Source organism: Macrobrachium nipponense, chromosome 40, assembly GCF_015104395.2.
Source record: "Macrobrachium nipponense isolate FS-2020 chromosome 40, ASM1510439v2, whole genome shotgun sequence".
NCBI classification, from domain to species: Eukaryota; Metazoa; Arthropoda; class Malacostraca; order Decapoda; family Palaemonidae; genus Macrobrachium; species Macrobrachium nipponense.
The window spans coordinates 32,808,731-32,821,966 of record NC_061101.1 but is presented as its reverse complement, the minus strand read 5'-3'; the positions used below and the strand labels follow the sequence as shown (position 1 = coordinate 32,821,966).

Genomic DNA, 13,236 nt, shown 5'->3' with positions numbered 1-13,236 from the left:
TCGCGACTGAATGCAAAAACATGGAGCAAACGTTTTTAGAAAATGTCAGTTTATTTAAATTAGCTCTCTCTCTCTCTCTCTCTCTCTCTCTCTCTCTCTCTCTCTCCTCTCTCTCTCTCTCTCTCTCTCTCTTCTTCTTTTTCTTCAGGAGGAAGGATAGGTTCGAATCTTGCTCAGGGAGTTTGTTATATATAATATATATATATATATATATATATATATATATATATATATATGTGTGGGTGTGTGTGTGTGGTGGTGTGTCGTGTGTCTTTGTGTGTGTCTGTGTGTGTCTGTGTCTGTGTCTGTGTATATATATATGCATGTAGAGAGAGAGAGAAAAAAAAAGAGAGAGATAGAGAGAGAGAGGGGTGTTTGTGCAACTGAACATATTTTAAATAGTATTTAGCTGTTTGAAGTGATTGGGTAATTGGGATTAATAAAAGTTCTTTTATTCATCTTCTGTTTTATGATGGCCTGATACGTTCTTTTTTATATGTTATTTGTATAACTATTCTTTTCAGCTCATGCAGACGGATTCGTAGTACGCATCAGGACACTAGTGTTCCTATAATTTGCAGTGTGAAAATCAGTGATTTTCTCTCGTTCATCCGCTATACTTTTGAATAACTTTTCTGCTTCTGTGTCTCTTGACAATATACCCTTCCTTCTTCAAGACAGGCTCATGGCGTCTCTCGGAGATAAGGCCCTTTCCTGCTTCCTTCTCAGTCCTTTTTTTTTTCCCACGAGCTTCGGCTTGATCATGGCATCGGGTTTCCAATCCCATTTGCACCTTTTCAAATATGTCTTCATTCATGTATGGAGTTGATTTTATTTGTATTCCAATTTGCAGCCGCTTGAGAATATGTCAAGCCTAGTGAATGTAATAGAGAATCGTTTTGACATTTTAAACATAGCGTTCATTCGTTTATTTATTTTGTGTACAAGTTCTGACCTTTTATGTGTTTGTAAACATCATTTCGTTCAGCTTAAGTCATCCTCTATCCGAAGATGGTTGCTTCATTGATCGCCCCGTGGTTTTAGTCATACGAGTTTTGTGAAGGTTTGAATATGAAGTGACTTGCCTCTTATTTTCTTCTAAACTTTTGTTATTAGCATTCGAATCCTTGCGATGAAATTAATGCAGTGACGCCCCTGAGGTTGGAAGGCTATCGTTATCGGTAGCATCAGCAGTCGCCCGAAGGATGATAGTATATGAACCTTGACATTGGAAATGGTAGTAATAATGTAGTTTCCTGACTAGATAAACTGGATATCCCTTGCAGCTCAAACGGCAAGAACGTTTTATTTGCAAAAATAATCCTGATATTGCATTCTGAGGCTTTAAAGATGGCTGACAATGTGATATTGACAACTTCTGACGTTTATCATGCAATCGATTTCCAATTTTGTCGATTCGCAAAACACTCGTGTGACTTCACTTTCTGTGTGAACGGCATTCACGAAAAGGAAGTATTTGATCCCTTGCAAGAAAGAGTCAGTTATATTATTCTGGATTTTTTAAGAGTGTAAATGATTGTTTTAATGGTGTTTCTTATTTGTTCTGTGAATCTGGCTGGTCATTGTGTTAATAAAAAAAATTATTGGTGTATGCTTATTCTTTTAACAATTTTCACTTGTTAATTCAGTAAATTCTTTTGTATGTGGAAATAACGGAAGAATATCTTCACAGAATTTTTTTTACTTGAATACTTATTCCAGCTTGATTTCGAATTGCATCGTCTTTTAAAAAAGAAGGTAATATTTTTGATACATAAAAGATGCTAGAATCTCCTTAGTTAGTAGCGTGGAGAGAAAGTATTTTCCAAAGGCCATTAATGAACCGCTTGAGAGCTCATCACATGCTGGCAAGCAATCAGCAAGATTAGAAAAAAGGGAGAAATTCGCGAATCCCCGGAGGAATGTCATTTGCAGAGCGCCTTCATTATAGATAGCGGAATGCACCGAGTGGGATTTCGGCATTTGGAGGTACTGATTGCCTCTTGGTTAATTGCGGCGTTTAGGACGACAGGTGACGGTTCTTTCTGTGAAGGGGACCTATTAACGGCTTGTCGTTTTGGTGCTTCTGTGAAAGCGGTTTCTTGTTGGGGTTCAAGGTTCAAGCTTCTATTTGTAGTCATAGTTTTATTCCAGGGTTCATTAATCGTCTTTATGGATGTAGGCTTTAGAGATTGACGTAGAATGTCATTATAATTTCATGGTGTAAAAAGTTGTAGAGACAATGAATAGAATAATTGCATTATGTAATGTAATGAAACCTTTCTGTGGGTATGTGAAGCAAGTGATGTTTTGGACGTTTTCTCTTCGTGAGGTTAAGCATTGGCTTAGATGTTGAAGAAAAAATGTACCATTGACTCAAGTTGTCTTAGGTTTTCTTGCGACCACTTAAGGTTTAGGGAATCAACTTGTTAAAAAGTGTATGAAAAATATGCCTTGTTATTTTTAGTGGATTCATGAATCAATACCAGCTGTCGTAAACTATGAAACATATTAGCCGATGGATTTGTAGACCTAAAACAGCCATTGCTTACAAGTTGGACAGTAAGTACTGCTTCCTGAGTAGATGTGACGAATCTCTTCACTACATTGATAAAGCAACTTGATCATTTCAGATGTTGAATAGTTTGTTAACCCCTCGGCGCAAGAGTTTTTGGTTGGATTTGCCTTTTTATCTTTGATAGCAGAATGTCTCCAAAATGAGTGACGGAGAGCGTCGGTATTAGCAACTAAAGGGTAGATAAGGTCTGTCATTTCTAGGGAGTAAGGCCCTCTTGCAGTCTATGGTCATGACTCTAGAAACCGAAATTCTACGTTCCATAACCGTAGATTTCGGAAACCTCATTTAAACATTATACCTAGCGGATAGTCTGACTGGAGTTGAGTTGTCCATATTTAACCAGTAAAATTAGGTTTGGATCCCAACAGCTGACTTGCTTCTGGCCGTGAAAAATGATCTGCTCATTTTGGGGGGAATGTTTGATGGAGTTGTATACTCGGCGAGTCTGTTCTTGTTCTTCTTCTTCCTCTTAGAATTATTATCATTATATTACAATAGTAGTACTGGTAAGGGAAGAAAAGAATTTATTTATGTTAAAATTTTCCACATCATATTTCCAGAATGAGAACTAAGACAGCTCTCTCTCTCTCTCTCTCTCTCTCTCTCTCTCTCTCTCTCTCTCCGCCACAGCGCGCGCGCGAGTGTGTGTATGTTTAATTGATAAACTGTTTTCAGGCATCCTATATAGTTCCATTAACAAGGTTGTTACTAGGAATGACATATTTGATTAATCACTAGAGCTTACCTTTTTTTTTTTCCTTTTTTTTCCCCAGTTGGCGGACATGAAAAATCGCATTTCATTACCAGCGTTGTGTTGCATCCGATTCGAGCGATTTATCACCGAAAAGAATGGATCCCGTTAGGGTTCTTTTTTCATTTTTATGTTGCTTGATATAGTTATATAGTGATATTTTGAACGGTCTGATGTGCGTATTTGCTCCGGTTCTAATTGCCTTCACCTGTTTGTGAGAAATCTGTCAATGGAAGGAAGTGTACACCTCCCTCTCATTCCTCACTGAGGAACATCGTCTGTGAGGTTGTCGCTGATTTTGTAAGTTTGTAGTTTATCGTCTTTGCTACTATTAAGCGTTCAGGCTTTTGTTGATATTATTGGTATGAATCAGTTTTGTATGAAGTCTCTAGACTTTCATTGAGTATTAATTTTAATTGTAATCGTGGGCAGAAAACTAATCGTGATGTTTTGCGTCGTAAGAATTTCTTTATTGCACTCTCTGTCAAGTCATTGTGATCTTCGTCTGTGTAAGAAAAATCTCCGTTAATAGAAAAGCAATTGGGTCGGGATCAAACTTTTCAGAGAATGTTGGAACTGAAGTAAAGTTTTCATTTATATATATAATATATATATATATATATATAATAATATATATATATATATATATATATATATATATATACATGTAAATTATGAATATCCTATATTACAATGATAAATATCTAAAGGTAGATAGTGTTAAAATGGTACCAGGTACTGTAGTCTGAAATTCCACTTCCACATAATTCATTAAGAAACTAATTAATCAAATAAAATTATTTCTAATTGATCTAACTCTTCGAACTGTCTCAGACTCACTTTTCAGCCACTCTACCAACTTCATGCTTTAGTTTCGCCTTGAAAACTCTTTATCAGTTTCAGCAACTTACCTTCTAAACATATTCTCAACAACCCTCACACCGTCTTTACCGCTTCTATCATAAGACTCCTTTAACTTTCAAACTTATCGCATAACTGTTTCATAACTGATACTTGAATCCAAAAACTGTTCCTTGTCTAATTCCACGCTGTTCTTTCCTATCAGTCCTGGCATTTGTTTACTTTTTTTTCAAATTAAAACCCTATTATGGGCCTTTTCTGTTAAAGCAGAATTCCATCTAATACAAGGAACCCATAAAAACGCAAAAATGTACAGAGTTAATATGCTATATTTCAGAGAACCCTCTCTCATCTGCCTCAAGAGATAGTTGTTCTCTGAAATACAGCATCAACTCTACATTTTTGGGGGTTTATCGGCTCCTTTTATTATTATTATTATTTATATATATATATATATATATATATATATATATATATATATATATATATATATATATATATATATATCCTTACGGTAAATTCACTCGGTGATGGTCGTGCCTTGGAGTGCAAGGAGGCTGGGATGATAGATGAATTGGGACGGGTGTCGAGGCGATAACGTTTGTTGAAGTTGATGGAGAATGGCTGGTGTGATATAACAATGATCAACAGCTTCGGCGACACTGGTGCCCGCTGTGTGTGCGCTGAGGGACAGAACGGCAGGTGATTGATTATTTCGTGACAGTGGAAGGTGCTTGTGTGTTAGAGTAGGTTCACAGACACTGCCTTCTCTCTCTCTCTCTCTCTCTCTCTCTCTGGGAATATATCACATTTCGAAACAAGGCTTTCTTTCCAGATTATTGTTGTTGTGTTGATATCATGCTTGCTTTCGTAGTGTGATGTCCTGGGTTTGACCCTGGGCTAGGTGGGATGGCTTGAATCCCTTTTCCCAGTGGATACTGATTTTGGTATATGTAGATGGTTTCAGCCACGGGCGGAGAGAGAGAGAGAGAGAGAGAGAGAGAGAGAGAGAGAGAGAGAGAGAGAGAGAGAAATAACAAACTTATGCGATCATTGCCCTCTCAGAATATTTATACCATCATATTGTAAACGGGAGGTCCTCGATGACGTAATCCTCGCTACGATTGCATCAGGCTATAGATTCTCTCTCATTATCCATTTCTTCTTTCTCATTGCATCGAATAATAATAGAGAAATTCTTTCAACTTTATATTTTAAATGTTTTCAGGCCTATTAAAGATATGTGTTGTTAGCGCATAGCTAAGTTTTCTATTGGTGTAGTTCCATTTCTTAATTTGCAAGAGAAAATCTCTGTCTCTCTCTCTCTCCTTCTTTGAAGTAATAGCTTCAAATTGCACTGTAAATGTTCGCTGGAATAAGGAGAGTTCTTGTTAAGCATTATGTAATAACTAAAAGTAGGGTACTGTCTATCCTGCAATGAGCAAGTATGTGCTATCCAGTTAAGCGTTAAGTAATAACAAAAAGTAGGGTACTATCTATCCTGCAATGAGTATATTTCAAACCAGTATTGATATGTAACTTCTTTCTTTTGGAATTTCCACGTAGCTTTTACACTTTCGTAACATATATCAGAAATGGTGTCAGCTTCCTTCTGTGGGTATTGAAAACAAGGGAGAAGATCGCCAAAGAAACGATGCAAATATTTTATTTTTAGCTTATTTACACAGCTCATTTTTTTTATTGTCGTCATTTGCATTGGTGTTCATTATTATGATCGAATAGTATTGGTATGCTTACTGTTTGTTCGGTTGCTATTCTATTTTGATTGTTGCTTTTATTTATTGGTGAGGAGAGTGGTAGAGGTGTAAAAGCAGACAATGCCGTGATCATCGGAGAGCTTTCAGAAATAGAATGTCTCCCCCCCCCCCCCCCCCCCCCACCCACCCACCCACCCACCCTCCTGTCCCTTTTTTCAAGTGCTTGTGCTAAGACTGCTGTCGAAGAGATCACCTTACACCACCTGATCCTTGGACCAAATTAAGTGAACCCCAGGGATCTTGTGTCGAGATTCCCCTCTGTCCTCAACGGCATCCTGTCATCAGACATCCGACTCAACAGGATAACTCCCGAGAGCCGAGGACGTCAGGCGTGGCTCTTGTTCCCTCTTAGGTCTTCCTTTTGCCTTCCGGACGATATTTGCTTCATTATCTTCCCTTTGGGTCAACTTTGGTTTTATCAATCATGGTAATAGGTTCGAGTGATCTATCACTTTTGGCTCCGAATAAAACCTCTGTGGATGTTGCTCAATCTTACTTATACGCGTTCCTACGGGTTTTCTATCTGCCTTACTTCTGTTTTCGAAGCCTTTTGAATTTTGTGTGCAAAATTCCCCTGATGGGGTTTTGCAATATTTCGGATTTAAATTTGATCACAAATATTCGCCCACCTTGGTAACACTGTGGTAAAAACTATATGGAAGATCTCTCTCTCTCTCTTATTATATATAAGATAATATATATATAATCAATATATTATATATATATATAACTTTAGTACGTGATTCATATATCACACATATTCACGGGTAAAAAATAAGAAACGGGGTATAGGTCCTAACAACCGGTTTCTACTCATTTCCAAGCCATTGTCTTGGAAATATATTTCGAAACCGGTCAGGACCTGTACCCCGTCTCTTCTTTTTTTTTCACCTGCGGGTATGTTATATATATATATATATATATATATATATATATATATTAGATATATATATTCATGTATCTATGTATATATGTATGTATGTATGTATGTATATAATCTTGTTTGGAAATCAATGTTTTATATTTTATAGGATGTAAGAGTTACTCTAGTTTTCTCTTTATTATTGGTTTAAAACAACGTGAACCCATAGAGGAGACTGTTTCTATAACAATTATCATATGACATACAAAATCTTCAAAATGGAAAGAATTCTTGTAATTGAGTGCACCAGATTTTCAGTCTGCGCAAATTACAGCGTCGGTGGAGTCGGCTCCCTTCAAATCTGGTGTATTTATGGGCACCTTTTCTAGAACCCTCTGTCCCCCAAGTGCTTGACTTCAGCCCCCATGGTTTTGCTAGACCAAACCAGTTTTCCTGCCCATGCCCGCAAGGACAGACCGAAATAGAAAGAGGGAAGTAGGTAGGTTAGGCGTGTTGCAAAGACCCGTTGCTAGCTCTCTCTCTCTCTCTCTCTCTCTCTCTCTCTCTCTCTCTCTCTCTCTCTCTCTCTCTCACTCACCGTTTTGCAATCATGTGTTTTTATGCGCCCGCGCGATCCGGCTGAATCCGGAACGAGGCGGCTTCACAGTCGGTGTCCTTCCTGCGTCTTCACCGCCTTGGAAGGCAAAGACTATTTCAGCTATGTGCCCTGCCCGCCCCCTCTCTCACACACCGATAGGTGTCATTGTATTAATAGCAACCTCTCTCTCTCTCTCTCTTCTCTCTCTCTCTCTCTCTCTCTCTCTCTCTTGTCACGGCAGTGCACTTTCCCAGCTTAGCTCATTATCAAGCTTGGCTACTATCCGTCCAGACCAATTCATTCCCTCTGCGATGCAAATAGAGATTCCGTTCTGATTTCATAGAACTGTACATTAAAAACTTTGAAGAAGTCTGATCTGTGAGTATTCAACAAAGAAACAAATACTGCAATGTTCAATGAACTTAACATAAAACTTGACTGTGATTATTCAGCCGAACGCCTCAGAGTGATTATGATGTCGACAAATATTTGAAAGTTTTGCCAAATATCACTTATATTTTTTTTATGTTGCCAAAGATGTTGGTGTCTCTTGTCATGACTCAACTTCTCCAGTTCAAACCGCTTTAAGCCGTTCTGCAACAGTCATTTTGAGGTTGATTTCGACATTGTCTTTTGTTTCTTTTCAGTGTGCCATTTAGTGTGTTTAAAAGCCTAACATTTCCAAATTTAGTTGGCTGCATTCTGATCTTAGACAAGACCTCGTTATAAAGAAATTTCGGTACGAATATGTATTTTTGGGTTTCCTTCATCATTACTTTATATCATCGAGTGAGAATACTCATTTGCATGCCAGTCGATTATTTACGAGGACGATCGAATAAATTCTTATTTATATTCTCTCTCTCTCTCTCTCTCTCTCTCCTCTCTCTCTCTCTCTCTCTCTCTCTCTCATTGCATTGTGAATGCTGGAGGTACGTTTATAGGTGATATTTTTTCCTTGACGTCACCCTCCTTTGTGACGAGACAATAGTCAAAGGTGGAAAGTTTATTGGTAAACAATAGGGGTATTTGCATCTTTTTGAACATTGCCATTTTTAATGAAATTGCCGCGATACTTTATTGGTGTGTTCTTGTTCCCTGTAAACTACGGAGAAACGGAATTACGAATTGCTGTTGACATCCATTTTTGCCTGTTCCTACGTTTGATTTTGTTAAAAATGAAATTTTAACTGCATTCCTAATTTATGAAAATTATGTGAACAGAATAAATTGAAGAGTTAAGATGACTTGGCTTGTATTATATGATTTATTTCAGAAACTCTTAAACTTTGTACACTTCATTAAACTTCCTGCACTTCAGCTTTCCTGACTAATGAAATATACTGTCCAGAATTGGTTAACTTTTCAGTTTTAAGTAACTATCATTCAGCGGTACAATATTTTAACAAAAAACCAATTCCTACGTTATTTGAACTTACCTGATCCCAGAAACCTGGTGATTACACGAGTTGCTTCCTTGGTGCAAGGATCCTTTTTGACGAAGCCCTGTCAACTTTTGCCTTTTGGAAACAGTTTCTCAGGAAAGTGCACAAACACTCGTATGCTATAGAGCTTCACACGTTTCATTTCGGAAAACCTCAACTAGTTCAGAAGTTCGCGAAAATCGTTTTCCCATCTATTATTATACATTATTGTTCTAATATATTGTAAATCTAATGTATGACTTCACCGTGATTTACATTTACAACGGGCTTTTAAATTTCATTTAGCAAAGTTATATGTAAATTTCACATGGCAAAGTTTCCTGTATAATGAGCATCCCCTTAAGTTAGTATTCGAATCGTATTTCGCAGATGTAAACTTTCCCCTATTGCTGCTAAACCTTGTAATAAGAAGCTCTGAAAATGTGTCCGTGACAGAAAGTATTCTAAAGCTCTGATATATATGGGGCTTTAGCTTACATCAGCACCTTCCGGTTTTTAACAGATGTTTTTGGGGCCAGGTTCATTTTTTCTATACACGCACACACACATATATGTAAGTGTGTGTTTGTGTGTAATACATGCACATATATAGTGTTTTTGTATGTTTTCAATATTTAGTCATTTGCCGTTACATGGGGTGCCTTTCAAGAAAAAATGGCAATGATCACCGAGACATTTACTCTCAAATTGCCGAATCGTGGATGAGCCCCCTGTGCAGAAAACTCCCACAACTTTAGGTGTTTCCTACAGAGGGCTCTTCTGCTTAGCCCCAAACCCCCTTCACGTACTGCGCAGTTCACCTCTATATTTGGCGCCGACTCTGGCTTCTTGTATGTTGAGACCCCTCCTTTCCAATATAATATATATATATATATATATATATATATATATATATATATATATATATATATATATATATATATATCACTCAGTATCTCCAGTATTTCTTCCAGTCTTCAAAGCTAAAATCTTGAAAGGCTAAGCAACAACTGCAACTGTGTTGCTGTATCTATTCATTCCCGAGCCGACAGTTGTTTTAAACTGATATTACCAGTGGAACTGCATTGTAATATTCAGGACAGTACATCCTCAATAGGTGACTCCAGAGAAGAGAAGAGTCAGTGACCAGTGCCACCTTCATACTTTAAAATTAGCCACATCGCGCACCTACCAGAAGGGTCTTGAGTACATTTCAGAGCTGCCTGCACACACACACACACACACACACACCCAGCCATTCACTTCTGTCTTGCACCCACTAACTTGCATGTTGGGCAGGTCCTCGCATTTGCTTCCTCCATCTTACCTCTCAAGCCTTACCTTGATCCCTCTCCCACCTTTTCTCTTAAAACCTCTTGGATTATAGTCTTCACTAGCATCCCGTCCTCACCCAGACCTCGAAGAACACTTCCTTCTTGTACTTACGCTACCCTTTAATGACTTCTGCGAGGCCCACAATTACTCACTTCTATCAGTCCGTCTTATACCACATTAACATATGATACACAAAGAGTTCTTCTCAACACCTTCAACAAATTTCCTTTTATTTTTATTTAAACAACAGGACTTCTATTCCGTGTCCTTCATACATTTGAACTCTGGTTTCTGTAAACACTCCCTTCTGTCCTTCACTTATTCTGTGACCTTCTGTCTTCTTTCATCCCACCGTCATCCTGTTTATTAACTCTTAAGTACTTATATGAATTGCTTCCATCCTTCCATTATTCATATATATATATATATATATATATATATATATATATATATATATATATATATATATATATATATATATACATATATACTTCACATGCACGCACATACTAACACACACGTATATATGTAATATGTATAATATATATTATATATATATATATATATACATATATATATATATTATATATAAATATATGTGTATGTGTGCATAATAATATATATAGTATCAGGCTTTATGAAAGAGGAGGAGCTATTTCGTTTTTCTTAGAAAGGTATTAATGAAAGCCGTACCCCGTATTCATCGTCGCCCTTTTCGCCTTTGTCGTTTATGAAAGACTAGATTGAAGTTGGAAACTACTCAGAGAAATCTCTCTCTCTCTCTCTCTCTCTCTCTCTCTCTCTCTCTCTCTCTCTCTCTCTCTCTTTTCTCTTCCTTAATCGCCGTTTCTTTAATTTAGGCGGAACTGACGCTCTTGTAAGACGTTATTTTTGTCTCCTTCGAATACAACTTTACGAGAGAGAAGGATCTTTGTTAGTATTTTTTATTGTTTGCATAGTGATTGCAACGTGGAGTTTCCCTTTATATCTTTTATGTCTTGCAAAAGAAAGATGTCATTCAGAAGAAAACGTGACCTAAAGGTATGAATGATTTACATATACAGAAATTGTAACAGCTGATGGGTGCAACATTTGCTTTGGCGTAATATAAAATTCTTCAGTCGGTATTTGTACGGTACTCTCTTTTTGAGATTGTCCCTCTGACTATTTACGCTTTCATAGCATATTTTTTGTTATGTTTAATATTTTATTTATTTATTTAATTATTATTTATATTTTTTTTTTTGACATGATAGTCTGTCTGACACTGTGGTCAACTTCCTCGTGCCAATATTTGCCAGCAAAGTAGGTCGGTAGGGCATTGGATTTAGGCTAGCGTCTCGTTTCGTTTTCTCTCAAGTCTTTGTGCTAATCGCTGCCGCCAAATGCAGTTCCTCCTGCTTTGGGGCTAAAAAAAAAGTCAGACTGATCCATTATAGCATGCAGCAAGAAAATTCAGTTATGTAGATTGCAAATCTGATAAAAAGAGATCTTGGATAGCAGCTGCATGTGTCGCCGGTTGGAGGTCATTCTCTCTCTCTCTCTCTCTCTCTCTCTCTCTCTCTTCTCTCTCTCTCTCTCGTTGAAATCTTGAGGTTATATCTCAGTCACCTAGAAAAATGCTTCAAGCTTAGTAAAGATTCGAGTGTATTATATGTTTCCAAAATCTGCTTCAGAATATTGACTAAGGTAGTGGTTATGTCAGATGAACATTTTATATTTCATCCATGTGTACAGACGTAGAGAGAGATTGATTTCGACGAGATGAAATAAAGGTGTTCTTTCAAAAATGAGTACACACATCGCCTTGTAATCTTGTAATAGCACGATCACCACATTCTGCTGACCTGGCAGTCTCCACTGACTTGACCTACCTGACGTTTCTGTCCTGTGCCCTCTTTTGGAGGTTGATCCAATTTTCCGCATCAGCAGCATCACTGGGTATTATTGTTCCTCTTCGTGTGTCTGTTGACGTCCCACCTCCTCTTTGTCACTAAATGAATGACTCCCCAGAATGGCAGTCTTATATTGTCAACAACGTTGAACTGACTTACGGCCTCATAGTTGTGTTTATTACGTTGATAAATTTACCTTTTAATATCCACGAATATTCTTTAAAGCATTCATCTTCTTTGGTATTTATTGTGGTAAGATTTTCGTGTCCTTAACTGATTAATTTTTTTCTTGTATTATGCAACATAAACAACTATGGTCATCGACGTCTATATAGTCAATATTGATTTGATAATTACGTTAACAAATGTTTTGAAAGAAGTGGGACTTAACATTGAACCATTTTTAGTGTCTCTAAAACAGAAAAAAACTTCCAAATGCTTTAAATTCGTGTTGTATATGGCAACCATCCAATTATTAACGCGTCTCTATAATTGTGTAACAAAGACGAAATTGCCAATTTTAAACCGAATCTTTTTATCCGGATGTTTAAATGGGTTGTCAATAAATATATCGAAAAAAAAATAGAAAGGACATATTTTGTGCTCATGTCTCATTTCAAGAGAAGTATTCGTCAGATGAAAGTCGATTCCTAGATACATTTTCAAAGATTTAAGCGGAACCTCGTATCCATCAAAATGTTCAGTAGCGAGAAAAAAAAAAATAGAAAAGACCGCTTTCTGGACAACAAATGTTTTATGAGCATTGTGAGCCGAGTGAGAAAGCGACTTGAGCCGCGATGATGGAAATTTCCAGAACGGGGATAAATGACATTTGTCATTATCTACTGACAAAATATTTCATTCGATCTCTCTTGAGCAATGTGCTTCAAATAGTAAAATTAAATTTTTGCTTTACCTCTGAGGTCGAATATGTTTGGTTTTATTGTTGTGAACTGACTCATGCTTGCGACTCTCTCTCTCTCTCTCTCTCTCTCTCTCTCTCTCTCTCTCTCTCACACACACACACACACACACACACACTGGAGCTCTTATCCAGTTCGATAAATCTCCAAGTAGCGATACTATCTTGCTGTATAAATATTTTTTATATCAAGTGATTTTCAATGATTTAAGCAGGTATTAGGGTTATAGGA

General features: G+C 37.2%; 1 protein-coding gene across 6 annotated transcripts in view; it reads left to right on the top strand.

The window, feature by feature from the left end:
• LOC135212068 (uncharacterized) overlaps positions 1-13,236 on the top strand; it is a 359,803-nt gene that overhangs the window by 275,557 nt on the left and 71,010 nt on the right. Inside the window, exon 1 of one of the 6 annotated variants that reach the window (XM_064245414.1) lies at positions 7,652-7,806. The exons of the other annotated variants lie outside the window; for them this stretch is intronic. The gene's annotated coding sequence lies outside the window, so the exon portion shown is untranslated. Of the gene's footprint in view, positions 1-7,651; positions 7,807-13,236 lie in introns of those variants that run through there. 6 annotated transcript variants of the gene reach the window in all.